We start from the raw sequence: 24652 nt of genomic DNA, 5'->3' as shown, positions 1-24652 counted from the left end.
ACCATTTGCTTTTTTTAAAAAAATTTCTATACCAAACTCCCAATAATTTTTCAGACGAATATTAAAATTATTATGTCAAGCCATAAAACAATCCTCCAAGGTTGTTACTGATCATTTCATGGAAAGTTGGCATCTTAATAACAATGTCTCTTCATCCAGTTAAAACGTATGCTCTTCCATCTGATCAACTCTCCTTTAATATCCCTTTGTTCATTTTATAATATTTTTCAGACTCTATATATTTCCTATTAAGTTTATTCTATGGTTGTTTTGCTATTGAAAATGAATCTTTCATAGAACTTAGTACAACACCTTACATAGAGCAAACACAACATATTTGAGTAAATGAGTAACTACTGGTTTCAAATTTATATATTGGACAAGTTACTATACCTTTAGTTTACAAGAAAACAAATTTTAAAAATCCACTAAGATCAATTTTAGTACTCGCATTTCATTTTCCTCCCATTCATTCCCTGTATTCAATTAATCAATGGAGCCCATCGTTCTTTGACTTTTTCTTGAGTTTACTTTCTCTATTCCACTATTACTCACCTTAATCTAGTTACTCACTATCATGCTCAATTCACAGAAACCATATTTCCATATTTTTAGAAACTGTGGACTCACAAACCGATGCCTCAATTCAAAATTAGAATCCATGGTCTCTGGAATTCAATATTGACTATTACTGTCTTAAAATGCTCCACACTTTGTCTCTACATATTATCCTTACCTGCTTATATAGTCTTTGCTATTAATATTTTCTGTATTTCCAGTGTTCTAAATGATTATCCTTAGCTATTGTTTATTCAAATATTTAACCATGGTGATGTCATTTATAATAGCTGCCACATTATGCATCATTTCCCTTTGAAAGGCCATTCTTCTTTCTACTTTTCTATTCTTATTACCACCATCCTTACTCAGGTCCTTAAATCTCGAATACTATTATCGTTTTCTTATCCCGTGTCTCCTCCCACTCCATCCTGCATACCAGTGGATTAATCATATTGTCATATTTCACTAGGCCTACCCTAAAACTTTTAACAGTTTCTTAAGGCTTAGTGCAAAATTCTTCAAACTGTTCCTTAGGGCAGTAAGGGTGCCACTGATTTGCCTCTGTGGCTACACTGGAGGAACCTGGTAAGCACTACATTCAACCTCAGTCGATTAAGGCAACTCTGCGTTTCTCTTTTACACATGGAGGTTATTTAGCAATATTCTGTTTGAAGGGACAATTCTATTACTTGGGTGGCGAAAAATTTTTGGAAAAGTTCAAGAGAACAAAGAAATCCAACTTAGCCAACTTGCATTTGGTCTTCATAAAACTGCCCCCAGAATTCCTAATTTTCAAGCTTTATCACTATATCTTTTAACCAATTTTGAACTTAAGTCAGACTTCTCATTGTTCTTCATATAAAACAATGTTTTACCTCCACACCTTTGCTCACTTCATTATCCCTGCCCACAATACCCTTCCCTCTACCTATACAAACTATACCTACACAAGTCTTCCTTATCCCTCAAGGCCCAGCAAAAATGCTAGCCCTACAAGAAACTTTTCACAACTCCAACAGCTCTCAGTAATTTCTCCCTCCTTCAAACTCTCACAGTACTATCTCTCAATCACTCACATTTGGCACTATCACATGATGCCCTTCCATTTTATAACTGACCACCAATATTAACAGTCTAATTAGAATATAAGCTCCCTGAAAACATGATCACAATGTATATCCTACATAGCTTCTGAAGCACTGAGCACAGTACTGAACAATAGCTAACAAGTCTCATTGATCACTTGTATGTATGTTCCATTACTTCCTTACTCAGAAACGTAACATGATTTACAAGTATCTTCCACATCAAACTCTATCATCTGGTAATCATCTCTTTCTTCCTTATTAATACCACACCTCATTTTCACTGCTCCCATTGGCCCAATAATCTCTACCACTCATAATTTAATTTCCTTCTCTAAACCCTCCTCACCCAAGAAATGCCCTGATTTCCTTAATATCTATTCAAATTCTGCCTACCCTTCAGAGTCCAGTTCAAGCTACATTTCATCAAAAAATAAGATAAGAAAACCTAAACAGACTATTCCAGCCACACTGATTTTCTCTGAACTCCTAATAAACTTACTTTTAGACTTACTAGATTTAAACTTTTAGACTCACATGACTGAAAAAATGTATATTATGTCTTAAAATGTCCTATACTCATTTCAAATGCATTAATTTTGCCTATCCAACTGGCTAGGGCCTATGAAACATTTCCTATATAATATTTATTTTTATATCCCTTAGGAAAAATAATAAGCACAAAATAATTCTTAGAAGAGTGCTAGGAACCAACATGGAGAAACCCCGTCTATACTAAAAACAGAATTAGCTGGGTGTGGTGGCCCATGCCTGTAATCCCAGCTACTATGGAAGCTGACGTAGGAGAATCACTTGAACCTGGGAGGTGGAGTGAGCAGAGATCGCACCATGCAGCCCAGTCTGGTCAACAAGAGCAAAACTCCGTCTCAAAAAAAAAAAAAAAAAAAAAAAAGGGTGCAAGGAAATAGAGGCTAGATGGTTAAACATAGTTTCCTGAAGATTAATACTTAATAATGTATTAAAACAAAAAGAAATAGCCATGAATTAGTGTGCAGTTTAAGAAGGAGAACTACATATAGCAGAAGTTTAGCCATCTCAAGGATTTAATTTTCACATATATGAGTAGTTAGTGAATACCTAGTGGAGTAGCTGGCAAACATTTTTGGTAAAGTGCTACATAAATATTTTGACCTCTGCGTGTCATACAGTCTTGTCACAACTACTGTGTTGCAGAATGAACAATATGTACACGAATAAGCGTGGCTTTGTCCAAAGAAACATTCATTATTTAAAAAAAAAAGGGCCAGAGTTTGCCTGTGGGCCACAGTTTGCCAATTCCTGGCCTGTGCCAGAAGTGGTTTTAAAACTTTTGTTTTCTGTTTTTAGCTTTCATTTTTAAAGAAGAACATTTTTCTCAATCAAACCTTAAATAGAACCCTATTTTTTTCTTTCTTTCTCTTTCGAGATGGAGTCTCACTCTGTTGCCAGGCTAGAGTACAGTGGCACAATCTCAGCTCACTGCAATCTCTGTCTCCCTGGTTAATATGAGAATCCCAGTCTCAAAAAAAAAAAAAAAAGTGTTGCTCTAGTTAAGCAGGGAAGGAGTAAAAAAGACTGTAGAGTTACAGAGTGGCCTACTAGACTCTCCCCTCTCTAATATCTACTTTTCTATCCCTAAAGCTCTGCAGGATACAATTTTTTTTGTTTTTATTTTTGTGAGATGGAATCTTGCTCTGTCACCCAGGCTGGAGTGCAGTGGCATGATCTTAGCTCACTGCAACTTCCAGGTTCAAGCGATTCTCCTGCTCCAGCCTCGTAAGTAGCTGGGACTACAGGTGCACACCACCATGCCCGGCTAATCATTGTATTTTTAGTAGAGACAGAGTTTCATCATGTTGGCCAGGCTGGTCTTGAACTCCTGACCTCAGGTGACCCACCTGCCTTGGCCTCCCAAAGTGCTGAAGGATTACAGGCGTTAGCCACCATACCTAGCCCAGGATACAATTTGAATGCATTTAAACCCCTAAGTTTTACAGGTAAGAAAACAGACACAGAGGGGGAAAACATTTATATGCATCATGAAAACTAGAGCCAGTACTAAAATTAAAACCTAGGTCTTCATTCCTGATTGTATGCCCTAACCATGAACCCAAAATAGTTAACTTGGGGAGTTAGGAATAAAGCAAAAAGACAAAGAACTTTACTATGCTTTGTAACTTCTGATAAGGCCTTAATATTTACTTGTAGCTGGATGTGAGGATTTAAATCTACAGAGATTTTTTTTTTTTGCCCTTTCAAGAATCTTTATACTTAGATCCATCTATTACTTGACAATCAAAACAAAATTCCAGAACTGTGAGGGAGGTATAACAGTAAATAGCTTGTGATTCTTGTTATGAAACCATAATTAGGAATTTAATGGCCTTAAATTTGTCTCTTTTCCATTTGAATTTCATAGGCTACTGCTAAATTATAGTATCAGAGTCTGGCAAAAAGAACTAGAAGTTGATTAAGTCTAAAGAATTAATGACATGCTTTAAAATAGAATTTTCAAAGTACGTATCAAAGGAATAACTACTGATAGGCCACAAGTAGAGAATTTCCAAACAGAATATTCATTTAAGATCATCATTACTAAAGAGAAAACTGGCACATTTAAAAAAATGATTTATATTCATACCCAGAGTAGGATTACCTCTGACTCTAAAATACAACCCTCACAATCCCTGACATTTTCTTTATGTTTTGTGTAAATGTCTTTAGAATAAACTCATCTTCACATACGAAGGTTAAGTAGAAGATAATGTTGGAAATTTAAAATAAATAGCAATAATTGGGAAAAATTAGGAGCATGGACATTGTATTATTAACGCTCTAGAACATTTTAGTGTATATTATTCTAACAATAATTACAAGGGGTTTTTTTTAGCTGAAGGCTAATAACCATGTGGAAAACATGTACTGCATACATTCTAAGTATCCATGTTAAGCAAATATGAGGGGAAAGGGGAGTTTTATAAGGTGCCAAAATACTACAGGTCTTACCTTTGTATTATAATGCTAAATAGTTCTTCCACTGATTGAAGAAGATTGCTTGAGTTCCTAAAAGTTTTTATAATTTTTAAATGATTCAGATTGTCTAAAACAGAAAATTTCCAAAAATTATTGTGAAATAACATATAAGCTTATAGCACACATTGCTTTGCCACATTTAAAAATGAATTTAGTGGATACGAATGATAACTACTGAAATTTCTCTCATATGCATGAAACACTTTATTTCCACAGATAGTGTTATTAAGAATTAGAAATAAAGTAATTATATAAGCAAATTATTTTAGTATTAAGAAAAATATTCATCTTTGTTTTCACTGAAGGATTCTAACTAGAAACCATAACCTTCAGAATTCTCATCAACTTCTCTCCTTAAGTCACTGTAAGACAGATATACCTGCAGCAAATCAAGAATAAAGGGAGCCTTGTAGAAGTATTATTGAAATTTTAAATAGTAAAAATATTAAGAAAAGTGAGATAGAGGTTAAAGTGCACTTTATAATATTGTTCTACAGTTTTTAGTAAATATGAATATCTGATTTCAAATTTAATAATTATTATTTTATTAGAAATTATACTTAAACTACAGAGTCAAAACTACTTAAGAACATTTTAAGGCTTTCGTTAACAGTTAACATAAAATCAAAGGCTTACTACAATTAAAATTACAAAGACTCCTGTTTCTGGCTGTTCTAAGAAATGTCTTAGCAGAAAATTTTATGTCAAAATTATGCCATGGGCAATGAGATAATGTTCTCCCTATAAAATAAACATATGTCTGTCTGTCTGTTTATTTTTGGGGGGCAGGCAGAGTTTCACTCTTGTTGCCCAGGATGGAGTGCAATGGTGTGATCTCAGCTCACTACAACCAGCACTTCCCGGGTTCAAGCAATTCTCCCGCCTCAGTCTCTCAAGTAGCTGGGATTACAGGCATGTGCTACCACACCTGGCTAATTTTGTATTTTTAGTAGAGATGGGGTTTCACCATGTTGGTCAGGCTGGTCTCGAACTCCTGACCTCAGGTGATCTGCCCACCTGGGCTTTCCAAAGTGCTGGGATTGCCACTGTGCCCAACCAAGATAAACATATGTTTTATAACCATTTAGAGCAAATAAAATTGGAAAGGCATAAATAAAATAGTATCTCACAATAATGAAATTTCTATCAGATGCAAGAAACAATTATTTTCTTTCATAGTCACAAACATTTTTTTGTGGCTCAGAAATATCCATATACAGGCAATTCATTTACTTTGTAAAAGACAAGAATGAAAATTACAGAAAATGCTATTATGACCTCGTTAGTAAAGAAGTAACAGTTCTATTACCTAGAGCAAAAGAAAGGAGTGTAGGATGTCAGGAAGCTTAAAGCCTCTATATGATCAAGTAATATTCTCTGAGTCACTACTTTGTTACTTGTGTAGGAGTATAGCAAAGGGATTATTGCTAATCCTTTAACTGTGAATAATGATTTATTGAACAATTCCTACATACATTCCAACTGTGATCACAAAATCAAACCCCGACAGGCCAAGATATTTTTCTCTTATATAACAAAATTAAAATGTTTAAAAATATAGACACACACAATTAAATCAGATTACAAATTGATTTATATGTGTGCAGTAAAGGCTTTACAGCTTTTATTTACAGCATTCATTTTTATTTTAATCTTAAACAAGATTAGTTTAAGTATGGCCTTTCCACTTAGGTATTAATTAAGAGTAGAAACAAAATTTCAAAATATTTTTCAAATAGGTGAGATTCATTCAGAGAAATAAAAAAGCAAGATATTAGAATGAGGTTAAGTGCATCTTTTGTCAGTAACGAATGTTGCTCCCACTGGCCTCATAAACAAGCTGCTCCTTTTTGAATAAAGCAGACCTTCAATTTAAATTTATGGAAAGACTAAAGCAGGAGAGCCTGCACTCACAATTTTAATAACCTATTAAGTTGCGACTTCAGATTCATTTTATAACCATGCTCCTCAGGGAGCTATGCTATCTGGATAAAGATAAAATTTTTTTCCTTTAAAGATAAATAGCATCATTAATCTGCAACATTTCTTTTCTATTATCTTTCGAAATGAGGAGTTATTTTGTTCTGATCTTGAGGTAATTAGCCTTCATTCACTAGCCTGAAAATGTCTGTGTTCTGAAAATTAAAAATGTGTCATTAAGTGGAATTTACCATAATGTCATTTATCTTTATATAGTTCATCAGTGACAGCAATGGGCCTGGGAATCCATCAGCTTTTACCAAGGAAGCATTAAAACAAATTGAAAAACAGAATAATCCCAGGCACTCTTTAACACAGTCAAAGCCATTTGGGTAATTAAATAGTGGTATTTAAAGTTTTAATTTAGATTTTTTCCCTCTGTTCATCAGTAGTCAAATGAGATGTTCATATTCATAACTGTTTGTAATAAAAGGTTTCATAAAGCAAGCAGAATATCAATGCTATTAAAATTTAATGTAACATAGGGTGAGCTTTAATCTACAAAATAACGTTTTTATTTTCCTACACCCTGATTTATAAGATTACATAAGAAACAGTTCTTCCTTCAACTGTCTAGGTTGCAATATTCATTTCACAAAAACTGATATTCAATATCCAAATAACAAAAGAGTATATGACTTAAAATTCAACTTCATTATTACTAATGGTGGGGAAGAATAATCTTTTCCACCTTTGTTTTCACTAAACATACTCCTTCAACAATCATTGTAAAGAATTATAAGACACAATTATGAAAATAAACTCTGTTGCATAAAATAACATCAAAAAACAGTAAGAATTAAATTAATGTAATAAATAATTCAACTAATCAATAAGAATTAAGATAAGAATTCTGTGGTAAGGGAGCATAGAGGTATTGTTACCATGTTACTAACTCTATCCATATAGTGATGAGAAACAACACATGACAGAAACATAGCTCAAGAATTATACTGTTAGTTAAGATATTAAAAATACCCTTCATAGACTTCTAAAAGACACAAGATAATGAAAGCAGCTGAAAAAGCTAAACTGTCTTAAAAATGTTTCTTAAGAATAATAGCTTCAAGGCACAGATTCATTCAACATAATAAAAACACCCACTATTTCCCTTTCTATACATCTAGAAAAATAGCATCTAGGATCATGTTTCCTTAACATAAGAAAACCAAACAACAAAAACTTACACAACATGGCTCACTACTAGTAATTCATATTCTGAACTTACATAGTATACTCAAATGTGTCAATAAGTGTTTCAGTATGATTTTATGTTAAACTACTGGAAAACTGAAGTTTAAAGCTTTGCCACTTAGATAATGCAAATTAAGCTTTCAGATGTCTTTTGGGGAACAATCCTAGGAATAAGTGATTCTTTGTAAAATATCTACAATAGAAAATAATTGTCTTGTCTGATGAATTCACACACACACACACACACACACACACACACACACACCCCTAAGCAAATCTCATAACAAATATTGGTTAAGGACCTAAATACTTATGAAAAGTTATATATCATCTCCAATTCCCAACTAGCTTTTCAAAGTTGTTGATTTACTCTGCACTGAGTCAGGGAAATGGAAATTGTTATTAAATAAGCGTATGATTTTATCATCCATTTCTTTAAAACAATATGCAAGAAAATAAATCAAAACTTTATAACCAAAAAAACTTTAGAAATGATCAATTTTACAACAAGGAATGAAAAAGAGCTCTCAGGAGGTGAAAATTTGGCATATTTGTATGAGTCAGCAACAGCATAACTAGGATAAAATCCATGTATCCAAGCTATTCTTACACCATCTGCCTTGCAGATCAACGAATCTAAAATATTTACTCAGTATTTATTCATTTACTCAGTATGAATCATCAGATAAACAGACATTACCAACAGTAAAAAGTACATTCTGAATTTGACACCTTGTTAAAAGTTTTCAGACAGCATTAGGATCCTTGTATCAATAAAGCAATTAACAATTGTTTTGCTGTTGGCTAGAATGATCTGCTTTTGAAAATTTAACTAGTATTTCTTAAAATAACATATTTACCAATATAATTTCTAAGTCTTTCTTTTTGTATCCTCTGGAACTACAGGTTTTCTGTTATATTGTCATTTTAGCTAAAAAAAAATATTTGCTTGCCTCTTTTAAACAAGAAAAAAACACTGTCCAGGTCAGGTTACACTAATTACATTATCTTCAAACCTGTGTGGAGAAAGGACCTGTGGGTTAAATACAAATTCCAGAAAAAATTGAGGCTCACATAAATAATTTGTGGTTATCCTTCTTGGTACTAAACATTACTAAACCAATTTTATTGGTAGATAAAAATTTAGCAGAAAAGTATATACATATTTGCAATATTGTTTTAAAGTGGTTTTAAAAAACAGAAAATGGTTGAATATCTAAGCCAACAGTTCAGTAAATTTCAAAACATCCACTCCGCCTATTCTATAGACTATAATTACAGCTATTAAAAAGTTAAGCCTTCTATCAATTAGCCAGGAAAAGTTATACAGCAAAAGTGAAGAAAGTATGTCTCAGAGAATTCTGTGAAAAACAATGCCCCCCAAAACTACTGTTTATGTGTTCTTTGGATGAGCACGGAGAATGGTATAGAAGGATTCAGAAGGTATCTAAACTGAAATATTGTTGATGCACAGGTAGAAAAGCTGTTAACACTGTGTTTATGGATCAAGGAAGCAAGGAGAAGAAAAGTACTAACATTTTCTTAATTAATCCTGAGGGGGAAGCAATTCATCCAACATGATGACTGACCTGTTAGATGGGGACTCTGAAGTAAGGCTGGGCTACCTTAAGCTGATGTCAGAACCTTAGAGTTCCACTGCTGGCAGAATTACTTACTAAGATCTAATTTTCAGTTCATCCCAATGATTCAGATAGACAAAGAAAAGAAAAGAGAAAATAAAATAAAAGAAAAAGGAGGGGAGAGGAAGGAGAAAGAGAGAAAGAGAGAGAGAGAGAGAAAGAGAGAGAGAGATTCAAAGAGAGAAACCAAAAAAGAAAGAAAGCTATTTCATAAACCTTTAAGAAAAACAATAATTTTTTTAAAGATCTGCTCTTTTCTAAAGTAGAAAAAGTCTTTATTTTGTCCCTCCAAAAAACCTTTTTAATGAATGTTAGGATAATGGCTGACTAAATCAGTATGTCTGTACAAAAAAATTAAAATATTTCTAAGTATTTTTTTTAGGTAATGTGAAAGATTGGTTCAGGGTTTCTGAATCTTTGTATTGCTGACATTTTGGGCCAGAAAGTTATTTATTTAGCGGCAGGATGTTTAGCAACAACTCTGACCTCAACCCACTGAATGCCACTAGTGCCTCCCCCACCTCCCCAACTGCCACCAGGTTGTGACAACCAAAAATGTCTCCAGACATTACCAAAATGACCCTGGGGCGGGGGCAAAATCATCCCCAGTGATTTAGTCACAGGTTTTCTAAGTAAAATAATTGAATGTTTTCCACTAGCAAAAGTCCTTTGCAGACTGCTAAGCAACATTTCCATATTAACATTCTACAGTGAAAAATGTTAAATATAAAACAATATCACATCATTAACATCCTATTACTAAGACATGAAAACTGAAGCTTTAGAAGTACCCAGAAATGAGAACTGTCATTACAAATTATATTTCTTATCTGCATTATAAGTTAAAAAAAAAAATCTCTAGTGTGAAGCAAAGCATCATTAGAGAACTCAGTATTTGATAAAGATGGAAGAAAAAATATGTATAATGTAATATATCTTGGCTGCATATACAGCTTACATTATTAAAAAACAAAAACAAAACCTCAAAACAAACAAAATCAAAAAAATCCTACAGGTAAAACCCTATGTATGCTTCATCACTCTATCCTACTAAACGTTTCTTTTTTTTTGAGATGGAGTCTTGCTCTGTCCACCAGGTTGGATTGCAGTGGTGCGATCTTGGCTCATTGTAACCTCCGCCTGCTGGGTTCAAGCAATTCTCCTGCCTCAGCCTCGCGAGTAGCTGGGACTATAGGCACATGCCATCACGCCTGGCTAATTTTTTGTATTTTTAGTAGAGACAGGGTTTCACCACATTAGCCAGGATGGTCTCAATCTCCTGACCTCAATATCTGCCCATCTCGGCCCCCCAAAGGGCTGGGATTACAGAAATAAGGCACTGCACTCAGCCTCTCTCCCACTAAACTTAAACTTCACACCTTCACTGAAAAAATTATGACCCAATTCAAGAATTTACAGTTCTAACATTTGTAAAAATCTTTCTTCATCATTTACACAATGTCATAAGGTAACAAAACATATACTAATCTCTAAAAGTTTCTATCATGCTAAACACTTAATTCCCAGCTTACTGGAAATTCTTTGTTTTTTGAGACAGTCTTGCTCTGTCGCCCAGGCTGAAGTGCAGTGGTGCACTTGGCCCACTGCACTCCGCGCCTCAGTCTCTTCAGTAGCTGGGATTACAGGCGCCCACCACCATGCACAACTAATTTTTTTTTTTTTTTTTTTAAGTAGAGACGGGTTTTCACCATGTTGACCAGATTGGCTGCATATACAGCCTACATTATTAAAAAACAAAAACAAAACCCCAAAACAAACAAAACAAAAAAAAATCCTACAAGTAAAACCCTATGTATGCTTCATCACTCTATCCCACTTTTTTTTTCCTTTTTCTCAAACTGCTGACCTCAAGTGATCCACCTGCCTCGACCTCCCAAAGTGCTGGAGTTACAGGCGTGAGCCACTGCGCCCAGCCTGGAAATTCATTAGAAATAAAAATAAAATTGTTTAAAACTGTCACACTGGTCCAGCTAACCAGCAAAATTATATGAATGATCAACTGGAGACATTAGCATTCCTGGCAGAAGGCACTACAGAGAAAAGTGAAGCCAAAATAAAATGTTTACGTATAAGGCTCTAGGGAGTATGTGAACAAGAGAAAGAGACAGAGACAGACTGAAAGACAGACAGACTAATCATGTGAACAGACAAATGGAGTAACTTCAAACCTCTTTTACAGAGCCCTATTTTAAAGAAAGCAAAACATGCAAAAGAGATTAAAGCCTAAAGGTTGAGTACAGGGATCTGGTTACTTGACCCCTACCCTTTCCAAGGGAATGCCTAAGAGGCTCCAAAGAAAAAAACCTGTTTAAAAACCAGTGGAGTAGAGAAAATTTGTGAGGGAGCTAAGAAATAAGATTTTAATAGGTAGGTTGGGGCATATTCTGAAGTGCCTTAGATGCTGGTTAAATCATTTTATTTAGTAGATATCAGGGAGCCACTGCAGGTGTCAAAACAGGGGAGGGAGATGAATGACATGATGCACACAACAAACTAATGAAATAATAAACCTGTTCATTATTCTCCACTACTCCTGAAAATCCTGGTGTTTTCTACATTACCTTATTTATCACATTAAAAGGATCAGTAATATAAGATAGGATGAACAGTATGAGGGAGAAATAGTTTAGTGAAAATACATTTTAATACTATAAATACTAAAGGTTCACAGATGTGGTTATTTCTCATTGATAAAGTACAACCTCTTCTATGAGTCTCTTGAAGGGACTCCACGGCTGCAAATTCAGACTTCTAGGTGTCACTCTCCATGTCAAATGGCAACCAGTAGTCACACTAACTGTGAGTTTGCCGAGTCCTCTCTTACCATTCAGGTATAAACTGCACATATACGACACCCTTCCTGACAAAAAAGAAGCCTGGGAAATGAGGGCCAGCCACTAGAGGGAAGATAATGAAGCTGGCAGGAAAGGACTGGCTATGACAATAAACCAGATAGCCAAGAAAGGGTAAAACAAAGCTTGTTCCTTCTAAAGCCAAAAAAATGAGAGGGGGAAAAAAAAGGAAGAAGAAGAAACAGAAAAAGAAAGTTAATCATATAGCATGGGGTCAAATGAAGAGAAAAATAATTGCCCTTGGTGGATTCAAAGAGAGACCAATAATCCAGAAAGCCTTCTGACGTTATGTATTACTATCTGCCCAAGTAATCTACCCACCAAACAATCTTTAGCATCAACATGTCCACTCCAATATCTTCTTCTCTCCAGAAGACACCCGACCTAATTACTACACACTTCTCCAGAGTCCTAGTGTTGTTATATGCCCACTGATTTCCCTTATAAACACAAATATTTAGCCAGTTTTTTCAGTCATGCATTCAAGAAGCATTTAAGCATTGTTCTAGGCCCTGGGGATGCAGAAATAAAAAGGGTTCTTCTTTAACAGGTAGAGTGAAACCATTAAATAAAAACGTACACACATGTGAATATATACATATGCATATAAAACATTAAGAAAAGGGGGATAGAAAATGAAAAGCCTACACAAAGATGTTATTTTATAGAGGTCAGGGAAATTCTCTCTGATGATACTTGAGCAAGATTGAAAAAAATGAGGAAGACAGCCATGTAAGTATTGAGGTTGGAAAGCATACACAACAGAAAGCTGTAAGACAGGAATATACTTGGAACTTAAAAAAAATATATTGCGGTTGTATTTTATTATGCCAGCCCAAGTAACAAGAGAAAAGAACAAAGTTATTAATATTTTAAAAATATTTTTAAAAAGGAGTCAATGTGGCTGAAGCAGAGTATTGATAGGTGATAGCACCAGAAGATAAGACCAGAAAGATAGAGAACCATATCATATACAGCCTTTTTTGCCATGACATAGAGGAGTTGTGTGCAAAGAAATAACATCATCTAATTTGTGTGTTAAAAGACTATCTATCTCTAGCTGCTTGGTAAAAAAAAGGAAGAACACTACTGCAATAGTTCAAACTATGAGAGTGGTGGATTGGAACAAGGTGATGGCAGAGTAGATGGGTAAGAAGTAACCAGATTCTGATTCTCAGTATATTTCAAAGGCTTAAAGTGACCGGTTTTACTGCTGGTGTAGAAGTGGGATGCAAGTACCAGAAAGAAGCTCCAGTTTACTAGAGATGCTGCCAGCCCATACTCATCACTCAATATGATTTGTTACACATTATCTTATTGTTCCTATTCTCATTTCATCTCATTCAACACTGCTATTTCTAAACTTGCTCTCACCCTTCTTTTTGATGAAATAGCACTCATGCCTATTAAAGTAGATGTGAGAAAGGGCTGGTGAAGGAATCTAGTAGACTGTGTTCCAGAAACTCTAACAGGCCGAGAGTGGGCCCACACCTGTGATCCTAACAGTTTGGGAGGCCAAGGCAGGTGGATCACTTGAACTCAGGAGTTCAAGACCAGCCTGGGCAATATGGCGAAACCCTACCTCTACTAAAAATACAAAAATTAGCCAGGTGTGGTAGTACACACCTGTAATCCCAGCTACTCAGGAGGCTGAGGTGGGAGGATCATCTGAGTCCAGGAGACTGAGGCTGCAGTGAGCTGTGATCATGCCCCTGCACTCCAGCCTGGGTGATAGAGTAAGACCCTGCCTGAAAACAAACAAACAAACACAAACGCCACAACAGAAAATACACTGGAGAAACCAGGAGCACCAAATCACTCATTTAAAAAGTTGATGTGAACAACAGTAACACAGAAAGGAGGGCCAGAGTACTGGAGGGCCTAATAAGTTACTTAACAAAAACTTAAAGATAGTCATTAAACCTCAATCATAAAGGATAAAATGAACATAAATATCAAAAATAAAATTTATTAATTTGAAAAAAATGCTGGCAATGATTAAACAGATAGGAAATCACACCAGAGAAATAGAAATTATTTTTTCAAAGCAATGGAAAATTTAGAAATAGAAAATATAGTATCTCGATTTTTTTTTCTGAGAGTCTCACTCTGTCCCCCAGGCTGGAGTGCAATGGCATGATCTTGGCTCACTGCATCTTCTGCCTCCTAGGTTCAAAGGAATCTCCTGCCTCGGCCTACTGAGTAGCTGGGATTACAGGTTCCTGCCACCATGCCCAGCTAATTTTTTTTTTTTTCAGTGTGGCATAGGAACTATTTAATCATTAAAGTCATTTCCAGTATGGGGCCTCCTTGCCTGCTGCCCCAGGAAGGGTGGGTGGGTGGGCCAGGTCTTGGGCACCAAAAAGATGCTTGAAGGACCTCCCCTACCCCAGGACAGCAACAGAGCCAGGGCTTGGGTGCAGCTGTTTTTTATTTCAGGGAGACAGCAGGGGAGGGGGCTCAGTCTTTCTTGGCAGCAATTTTCCTCATGGCAGCCAGGACATCGCTCAGCTCCTCCCACTTCCTCTTGGCCCAATGTGTGTCCCCACCCTTTTCTTGATGAACTTGAGGGCACATTTGTCCTTGGAGACCTTCAGCAACTCCATGGCATGCCGCTTGTATGGGGCAAAGCCACACACCTCCTGGATCATGTCCCGCACGAACTTGGTGTGTTTGGTCAAACGCCCACGGCGGCGACTGTGCTGGGCTTGCTCACATTCTTGGTTACCTTGTGGCCCTTGTTGAGGCCCATGGCCATAGGATACGGAAGAGCCATGGCTGCTACTCTCCAATGGCGACCGTGGCAGAAGCAATTTTTGTATTTTTAATAGAGATGGCATTTCACCATGTTGGCCAGGCTGGTGTCAAACTCTTGACCTTGTGACCCACCCACCTTGGCCCCGCAAAGTGCTGGGATTACAGGGGTGAGCTACCACGCCCAGCCTGAAATATTTTTGAATATCACTGAATGGGCTAAATAGCAGATTGGATATGATAGAAGGAAAAGTTAGTAGGCATGAACAGATTGGTAGAAATTATTCAATCTGACAAACAGAAAATCTATTTTTTTTGTTTGTTTTAAACAGAGCATCATAAACTGCAGGACACAGCAACGGATTACCACATGTATTATGGGAATACAAGAATGACTGGTAGTAAAAAATGAAGAAAAAAGTTTTAGTCTTGAACACAAGGCAAAAAAAAAAAGTCTGGAGAAATAATGAATAAAAATTTGACCTCCAACCAGGATAAATACAAAAAACATACAACCAGGCACATCACTGTCAAACTACTAGAAAGCTGAAATACAGAAATAATCTTGAAAGAAGGCAGAGAAAAATTATACATTAATTAACAAACAGAAAACAAAATAACTTCCTACTGATATAAAAAATAAATGCCAGAACACAGTAGAAATACACATTGCAAGTGCTATTAAAAAAAGCTTTCAATTAGATTATATGCTCCAAATATATCATTTAAGAATGAAGGCTAAATTACACTTTCAGTTATGATGGAGTAACAAGGACCAGATATACTTCGACTCTAAGCAGTAAGAAAACACAACTGTATTCATTCATTCATTCATTCACAGGCACAGTCTGGCTTTGTTACCCAGGCTCAAGTACAGTGGTAAGATCATAGCTCAATGTAGCCTCAAACTCCTGGGTTCATGTGATCCAATCCCCTGAGCGTCTCCAGTAGCTGGAACTACAGTCACATACCACTATGACCAACTTTTTTTTTTTTTTTTTTTTTTTTTTTTCAAATTTGTGGAGAGACAGAGTCTGGTATCAAACTCCTAACCTCAAGAGATCCCCCTGCCTCAGATTGAAACACTATTAGACACAGATCAGACATGGCAGAATAGTGATCCTGGAAAGAAAGGCAATAGATAAGTTGAATCTTATAATAGTCCAAGTATATCACATTGAAAAGGTTTCCTAGCCACCCTGTAAAGGAGCAGGTAGTCAAACCAGACCCCATCTATCTAATTGAGTGTCAAGGACAGATCACAGAATGTACACAGGTCAAAGTGGCTGGAATTTCCAGGGAAAAATACCAGAGAAACTGGCCACCAAGAAAGCGAAGCCCAGCTTAGAGGCTCACACCTGTAACAGCAAAACTTTAGGAAGCTGAGACAAGTGGATCGCTTGAGCCCAGAAGCTTTGAGACCAGCCTGGGCAACATGGGCAAAACCCAGCTCTACAAAAGATGCAAAAATTAGCTGGACATGGTGGTCTGTACTTGTAGTCCCCACTACTCCGGAGGCTGAGGTGGGAGGATTGCCTGAGTCCAGCAGGTTGTGCTGAGCCAAGATTATGCCGCTACACTCTAGCCTGGGCAACAGAGGGAGATCCTGCCAAAACAAAGAGGGAAAGGAGAAGGTGGAAAGTGGGAGGAACGAGGAGGAGGAGGAGAGGAGGGGAAGCAGGGGAGAGGAAGAGGGGAGGGGAGAGAGGTAAGAGGAGGGGAGGGAGGGGAAGGAGGGGGAAAAGATGGGAGAGGAAGGGCGGGGGGGAAAAGATGGGAGAGGAAGGGCGGGGGGGAAAAGATGGGAGAGGAAGGGTGGTGGGGGAAAGCTGAAGATGGGGTTCACCAAGTTTCTGGCTAAGGACTACTCTCTTGTGTGGGGATGGAAGGAACTACATCAAATCAGGGAAAGAACCCTCTTCCATCCTTTCTACACAAAACCTACTTTTTAGACACATATCTGTTAAAAAATAAAAGGACTTAAAAATGGCAGAAAAGAGCAAGAGTGGCTGCCTACATTAATATCAGAAAAAGCAGATTTTAGAACAAAGGACATTGTCAGGAATAAAGAGAGACATTTAATAATGAAAAGGGGGACAATTCACCAAAATATCCTAATAATCCTAAGAATAGGGCTTCAAAACATACGAATTAGGGACTGACAACACTGAAAGAAAAAAAAAAAAATCTCCAAGAAACCAACAATTGTACAAATGCATGATTTCAACTTTCCTCTCCAAATAAACATGTAGAGCTTACAGAGTACCCATCAACAGGGCGAAGATGACATAAACCATGACACACCTGTGAAATATACAGCTGTGAAATACCATGCAGTCACTTTAAAGTGTATTAAAGTATACTAGTTGTCTTTCAGCTGGAACAGTCGTCTAGTAAGAGAGGCACCTGATAGTTCTCCAGGTCTTTTAGAAAAGAGTTGTTTTTTTGGCCACATACATGTGAAGCTATGAGAAATGTGATACTGTAGACATAAAGGGAATGGGTACTGTTTAAAAAGGAATGCCTCACAAATGTTACCATGGAAAACCTGAAAGAGCCTACAGTGTTACCCTACATGCTGTTGGTACTGTAAACAAACAAGTTAAGGGCAAGATTCTTGCCAAGAGAATTAACATGCATACTGTACAGGTGCTAAAGCACACACATGATGGGGCTAAAATTCTCCTGTTACCATGAACCTGGTCCCACAATAACTACATTAATACATTCATGAGGGCAGAGCTCTCATGACCTAAACATATCTTAAAGGTCCCACTTCCCGACACCTCCATATGGGGGATCAAATTTCTAACACATAACCTTTAGAGGACACATTCAAACCATAGCAGATGTGGTAAGTGCTTTGCCCATGGTCAAACAGCAAAATCCTAAGTCAGCCTAACTGAAAAGCCAATGTTCAGTTCAGAACACTGTTTCTTCTTAGAAAAAAACTACTTTAAAATTCACATAGAGCAATAAAAGAGCCCACATAACCAAGACAATCTAGGCAAAAAGAATAAAGCTGGAGACATCATGCTGCCTAACTTCAAACTATACTACAAAGCTACAGTAACCAAAACAGCATGGTACTGGTATCAAAACAGACATATAGATCAGTGGAACAGAATAGTGAACTCAGAATAAGACCACACATCCACAACCATCTTATCTTTGACAAATCTGACAAAAACAAGCAATAGGGAAAGGATTCTCTATTTAATAAATGGTGCTGGGAAAACTGGCTAGCCATGTACAAAAAAACTGAAATTGGACCCCTTCTTTACACCTTATATAAAAATTAACTCAAGATGGATTAAAGACTTAAACGTAAAACCCCAAACCATAAAAACCCTAGAAGAAAACCTAGGTGATACCATTCAAGACATAGGCATGGGCAAAGATTTAATGATGAAATCACCAAAAGCAACTGCAACAAAAGCTAGAATTGACAAATGGCAACTAATCAAATTAAAGAGCTCCTGCACAGCAAAAGAAACTATCAACCTACAGAATGGATAAAGTTTTTGCAATCTAAAGGTCTAATATCCAGAATTTACAAGTAACTTAAACAAATTTACAAGAAAAAAACAAACAACCCTATCAAAAAGTATGCAAAGGATTATGAACAGACATTTGTCAAAGGAAGACATTTACATGGCCAACAAACATGAAAATAAGCTCAACATCACTGATCATTAGAGAAATGCAAATCAAAATCACAGTGGGGTACCATCTCACCCCTGTCAGAATGGTGATTATTAAAAAGTCAAGAAAAAAACAAATGTTGGCAAAGCTGGGGAGAAATAGCAATGCTTTTATATTGCTAGTGGGAGTATAAATTAGTTCAACCATTGTGGAAGGCAGTGTGGCAATTACTCAAGGATCTAGAACCAGAAATCCCATCTGACTCAGCAATTCCATTACTGAGTATATATCCAGAGGAATGTAAACCATTCTATTATAAACATACATGCACACATTATGTTTATTGCAGCACTATTCACAATAGCAAAGACATGGAACCAACCCAAATGTCCATTAATGATAGAATGGATAAAGAAAATGTGGTACATATACACCATGGAATACTACGCAGCCACAAAAAGGAATGAGATTATTTCCTCTGCAGGGACATGGATCAAGCTGGAAGCCATCATCTTCAGAAAACTAACACAAGGGCACAGAAAACCAAACATCACGTTCTCACCTGTAAGTGGGAGTTGAACAATGAGAACACATGGACACAGGGAGGGGAACACCACACACTGGGGTCTGTTGGTGGGGGTGTAGGGGAAGGAGAGCATCAGGACAAATAGCTAATGCACGTAGGGCTTAAAACCTAGGTGATGGGTTGGTGGGTGCAGGAAACCACCATGGCGCACATATACCTATGTAACAAACCTGCACATCCTGTACATGTAACCTGGTACTTAAAGTAAAAAAAAAAAATAAATTTAAAAAGAAAAATAATTTCTCTCAAAAGAAACTAGTGAGTACCTGGATTACTTCATTTAAACAAACCAAAATGCCTTTGAAAAAATTATTATTAGCCCTATTTTACAAATGAAGAAATCTGTAAAATTCAGCAAGGTTATATAGCTTGTCCAACGTCACAGAAACTGAAGCAGGTATGGGACTAGCCTTGGGTCCATTTGACTCAAAATCTCATGATTTGTTCAAGATGCCACCCTGTATTTCCTAGTTGCCCCCTGTAGTTTCTGTGGGTTTAACAAAAGCAAGGGCTATGCAAAGAATCATTTTGTTTCCTTTCTTTTTTTTTTTTTTTTTTTTTTTTTTTTCTTTTTAAAAGAATAAAGAAGAGGAAGAAAGAGAAAGAGGAAGAAGGAGAGAGGATGGGGGTATTGCTTTATTGCCCGGGCTAGAATGCAGTCTAAATATGGGTATGCCTATAATTGTCCTTAATAATGGAGACATGAAAGAAAATGAGGGAAGAGAATAGCAAACAAGGAGCCAACCAAGATTTCTTTTAAACTTCTAAGTTGATAAGATGTGGTACTGATAAGAGTGTATATTTTGTATATTTAAAGTGCAGAGTTCTATAAATGTTAATTACATTTACTTGTTCCAGATCTGAGTTCAAGTCCTGAATATCGTTGTTAATTTTCTGTCTCATTGATCTGTCTAATATTAATGTTGAAGTCTCCCACTATTATTATGTGGGAGTCTAAGTCTCTCCATAAGTCCCGTACGTCTGCGCATTCCTGCATTGGGTGCGTACACATTTAGGATCTTTAGCTCTTCTTGTTGTTGCATTGATCCCCTTACCATCATATAACGTCCCTCCTTGCTTCCTTTGATCTTTGTCGCTTAATTGCAACTTCTGCTTTTCATTTATTTATTTCAGCTCTCCGTTTGGTTGGCAAATCTTTCTCCATCCCTTGTTTGGAGTCTTTGTGTATCCTCGAATGCGAGATGGATCTGGATGCAGCATACCGATGGGCCTTAGTTTTTTATTCAAATTGCCTGTCTTTGGATTAGGGGATTTAGTCAATTTAAATTTAGAATTAATAATAATATATGTGAGTTTAATACTGCCATTAGCTGGCTATTTTGTCCATTAGTTGATGTAAATTCTTCATTATATTGATGCTCTTTTTATTTTTTTAGAAAGGCTGATACTGTTTGTTCCTTTCATATGTGTAGTGGTTCTTTCAGAAGCTCTTGTAAAGCAGGCCTGGTGGTGATGAAATCTCTGAGTGCTTGCTTATTCACAAAAAACTTTATTTTTCCTTCACATGTGAAGCTTAGTTTGGCTGGATGTGAAATTCTGGGTTGAAAGTTCTTTTCTTTAAGGATGTTGAATATTGGCCCCCACTCTCTTCTGGCTTGTAGGGTTTCTGCTGAGAGATCTGCTGTAACTCTGATAGGCTTCCCTTTGTGGGTAACCTGACCTTTCTCTCTGGCTGCCCTTAGTATTTTCTCCTTCATTTCAACCCTGGTGAATCTGACGATTATGTGCCTTGGAGTTGCTCTTCTTGAGGAATATCTCTGTGGTGTTCTCTGTATTACCTGGAGTTGAATATTATCCTGCCTTACCAGGCTGGGAAAATTTTCCTGAATAATGTCCTGAAGCGTATTTTCCAGCTTGGATTCATTCTCTTCGTCACATTCAGGTACACCTATCAAGCGTAGATTAGATCTTTTCACATAGTCCCATATTTCTTGGAGACTTTGCTCGTTCCTTTGTATCCTTTTTTCTCTAATCTTGTCTTCTTGTTTTATTTCATTGAGTTGGTCTTCGACCTCTGATATCCTTTCTTCTGCTTGATCAATTCGGCTGTTAAAACTTGTGCATACTTCACGAAGTTCTCCTATTGTGTTTTTCAGCTCCATCAATTCACTTATATTCCTCTCTAAATTGTGTATTCTTGTTAACATTTCGTCAAATCTTTTTTCAAAGTTCTTAGTTGCTTTAGATTGGGTTAAAACAAGTTCTTTTAATTCACAGAAGTTTCTCATTATCCACATTTTGAAGCCTGCTTCTGTAATTGGAACACACTCGTTCTCCATCAAGCCTTGTTCCGTTGCTGATGAGGAACTGTGATCCCCCGCTGAGGGAGAGGCGTTCTGATCTTGGGCATTCTCAGCCTTTTTTGGCCATTTTCCTCCCTTCGTTATAAATTTATCCATCTGTGGTCTTTGAATTCACCGTCTTTGTAATTAGGTTTCTGAGTGGACGTCCAACTTACTGATTCTCAGCGCCGAAATCTGAGCAACCCACTGCACCGACCAAATCAGCGGCGTTAAGATTAATGGTGCTTTTCCGACTCTGCACCAAGAACCGTCGCTCCAAGGCGCCGGCAAAACCGCCTCGCCGGTCACAAGAGTCGCGCTGGCGACCCGTGGGGCTCCTCCGCTGGGAATCTCCTGGTGCGTGAGCAACAAGAATTCACGTGAAGGTGTGGCGTCCTCTCATTCTTAGCGCTTTCAGTGGGAGCTACAATCCCGAGCTGTTAGTGATCAGCCATCTTGGATGGCTTATAAAACATTGGCTAAAAGAATTATCGATGACTTATATTACTCAGTATTTTGTTCATAAGATTCCAGAAGCCAAATTTTCTACTGGATTCCAGTGCCAAAAGAAGTTACTTTCCTCAGAAGAAACTATATTCAACCATTTGTTCAACTTTGCTAAAAAATGAGATGGAGACAAACATGAGTCCATATGGTCCTTACTCTAAAGTAGTTGTAAGGGCCAGACATGATGGGCTCACGTCTGTAATCCCAGCACTGTGGAAGGCCAAGGCAGGAGGATCACTTGAGTCCAGGAGTTCAAGATCAACCTGAGCAACATAGTGAAACCCCATCTCTACAAAAAACTTAAACATTAGCTGGGCATGGTGGCTCACAACTTAGTCTTAGCTACTGGGGAGACTGAGGATCACTTGAGCCCAAGAGGTGGAAGTTATGGTAAGCTGTGATCGGGCCATTGTGCTCCAGCCTGGGCAACAGAGCAAGACCCCTCCTCTAAAAACAAACAACAAATTTTACAGACATAATACAATGTGTATTTAAATAACCATGATTTAAGGTTAAAAAGTAATGTGCTTCTCTTTAAATAATTAAACAATTAAAACAATTCATTAGATTTCCCCTTGCTTTAACTGCCAAAGCTAAGCGTTAAATTTAAAATCTAAGTGCAATAATCATTGCACTTCAGGTTCCTATAAGAGGTAACATTACTTGATTGTTTACTCTTTGACTTTATCTTCAGCTGTCCTGTTGTACATGCATGTTATCCCAATCTAGCTCAAATCTTTTTGTGGAAGCAGACAAGGTACATAATAGAAACAAGCAAATAAAAAGGTTTGGATTAATAATACAAAATGAATCCAAATAATGTAATTTTTGTATTGCATGCTACGCTATCGTTATCTTTATGCATTATATCAGAGACATTCTGAGTTGCTTAGACGATCAAATGATACAGTATGCTACATGTACTCTAAAAACTGGGATTCAAGAAACACTTGTGAATAGAAGCCCTATTTCTATTCTCTATTTTCCACAGACATTATACAAGCTCTTAAAACCTATATTGGATTTATATTTAGAATGTTTAAGTTGGGAAAATAGGGTATAGCTGGGTAAATAGTGTTTTCAAAGGCTAGTGCAATGCAGAGAGTGTGAGTCTTGTATTGCTTCTTTGTTTCTATAGCTTTGGGGGAAGGTGGTAAAGAGCACTAGATTAACAAAAGTGGTGGCTTAGAAGCCCTACCATTACTCTGCCCTTTTCACATCCTGTGCACAGTAATTTGCTAGTGCCTCTGCAATGGCATCTGCCACATCTTTAATGCCCTATGATGCATGCCATTGGGCCCTGCTGATTTAAACACATTCACTTCTTAAAGTAACTCTGGACCACTGGATTCTCCAGTCAGATTTTGCTTCCTTCCCACTCATTCAGATTTTCTAGACAAAAAGTTATCTTGTATTTTTGATGAACATAAATAAAACAGCACAAAAAGCCTTTTAAATAAATATATTGTTACCTTCCTCCTTAAGAAAGCTCTAACATTTTTGTTTTCTAATATTTGCAATAAAACAGCTCATTAGCTGTATAAGTAGGATCTGTTCTCCAGATATAGAAAACTAGAATATTATACTGACAATAAAAGAAGAAAAGAAGGAGAAGGTGGAAGGGCACAGATACATATTACTTTTTGTCTCTTTCTCTCTGATCCTTTTCTTCCAACTTCAAGTCCAGGAATGGCTAGAAAGCCACTGCAATACAAAAACAATACGGTGTTAAAAAGACAATGGATAGAACTGGCCCTTTCAAATCACTAACAAGCTGTTAAGACCTGAACAAGTAAATCTCTCTGGATGATTTTTTTACCTATAAAATAAAGAAATTAAACTAGATTCTCACTAATAGCCTCTTCATTTTAAAAATTCATGACTTTAAAACAAAAGTTACAAAAGAATGCAATGATACCCTTGTCTCCCATAGCCCCTGCTGAACATGAGCACTTCTACCCATTAGTGCTCTCCTCTACTGTCCTTCCCTCACACTCAAAAGTAAAAATTTATATTCGCAATCTTAAGATTAATTCACACAAAGTATGATGAAGACTTAATATACAGAACATTTTCATTTAAAACAAAGACCAGTTAAACCACATGTATTTCTAATGAAAAGTAGGTATGAGTCACAGAGGAAGGGAAGAAAAGATAAATAGCTTTAAGCAGAAAGCCTCTCAATGGTCCATACTTCTGGTCTACTCCTGTTCTTCAATGACACTTCCAACTGTATTTTCTACAAAGCATAATTTACGCACAGCTATAAACACAATCAAATTTCTTATTTGACTCTTCGTTCTCTTTTTATGAAATGTCTCCTGCTTCTATCCTCACCAAAAGGCTTCTAAGAGGTAGGAAAGCCAGCATTGCAGGACTCACAGCTGCCCATCAGCCATGGTTTCCCCATTTTAGGGCTTTAATAAACACACACATATAAAATCACTGAAAGAAAAATGGAAGAAGCAAGCACATGGAATCGGAAATGATG

The 24652-nt window shown here is 36.8% G+C and overlaps 1 protein-coding gene and 1 pseudogene across 13 annotated transcripts in view; both read right to left on the bottom strand.

The window, feature by feature from the left end:
• Positions 1-24652, bottom strand: part of ZCCHC7 (zinc finger CCHC-type containing 7) — a 279525-nt gene that overhangs the window by 181114 nt on the left and 73759 nt on the right. The gene's annotated exons all lie outside the window — the stretch shown is intronic.
• LOC141583756 (large ribosomal subunit protein eL36-like) overlaps positions 609-24652 on the bottom strand; it is a 34913-nt pseudogene continuing 10869 nt past the window's right edge.

The sequence above is a fragment of the Saimiri boliviensis genome, chromosome 2 (genome assembly GCF_048565385.1).
Source record: "Saimiri boliviensis isolate mSaiBol1 chromosome 2, mSaiBol1.pri, whole genome shotgun sequence".
Lineage (NCBI taxonomy): Eukaryota > Metazoa > Chordata > Mammalia > Primates > Cebidae > Saimiri > Saimiri boliviensis.
The sequence above is the reverse complement of the archived record's forward strand: the minus strand, read 5'-3'. Positions and strand labels throughout refer to the sequence as shown.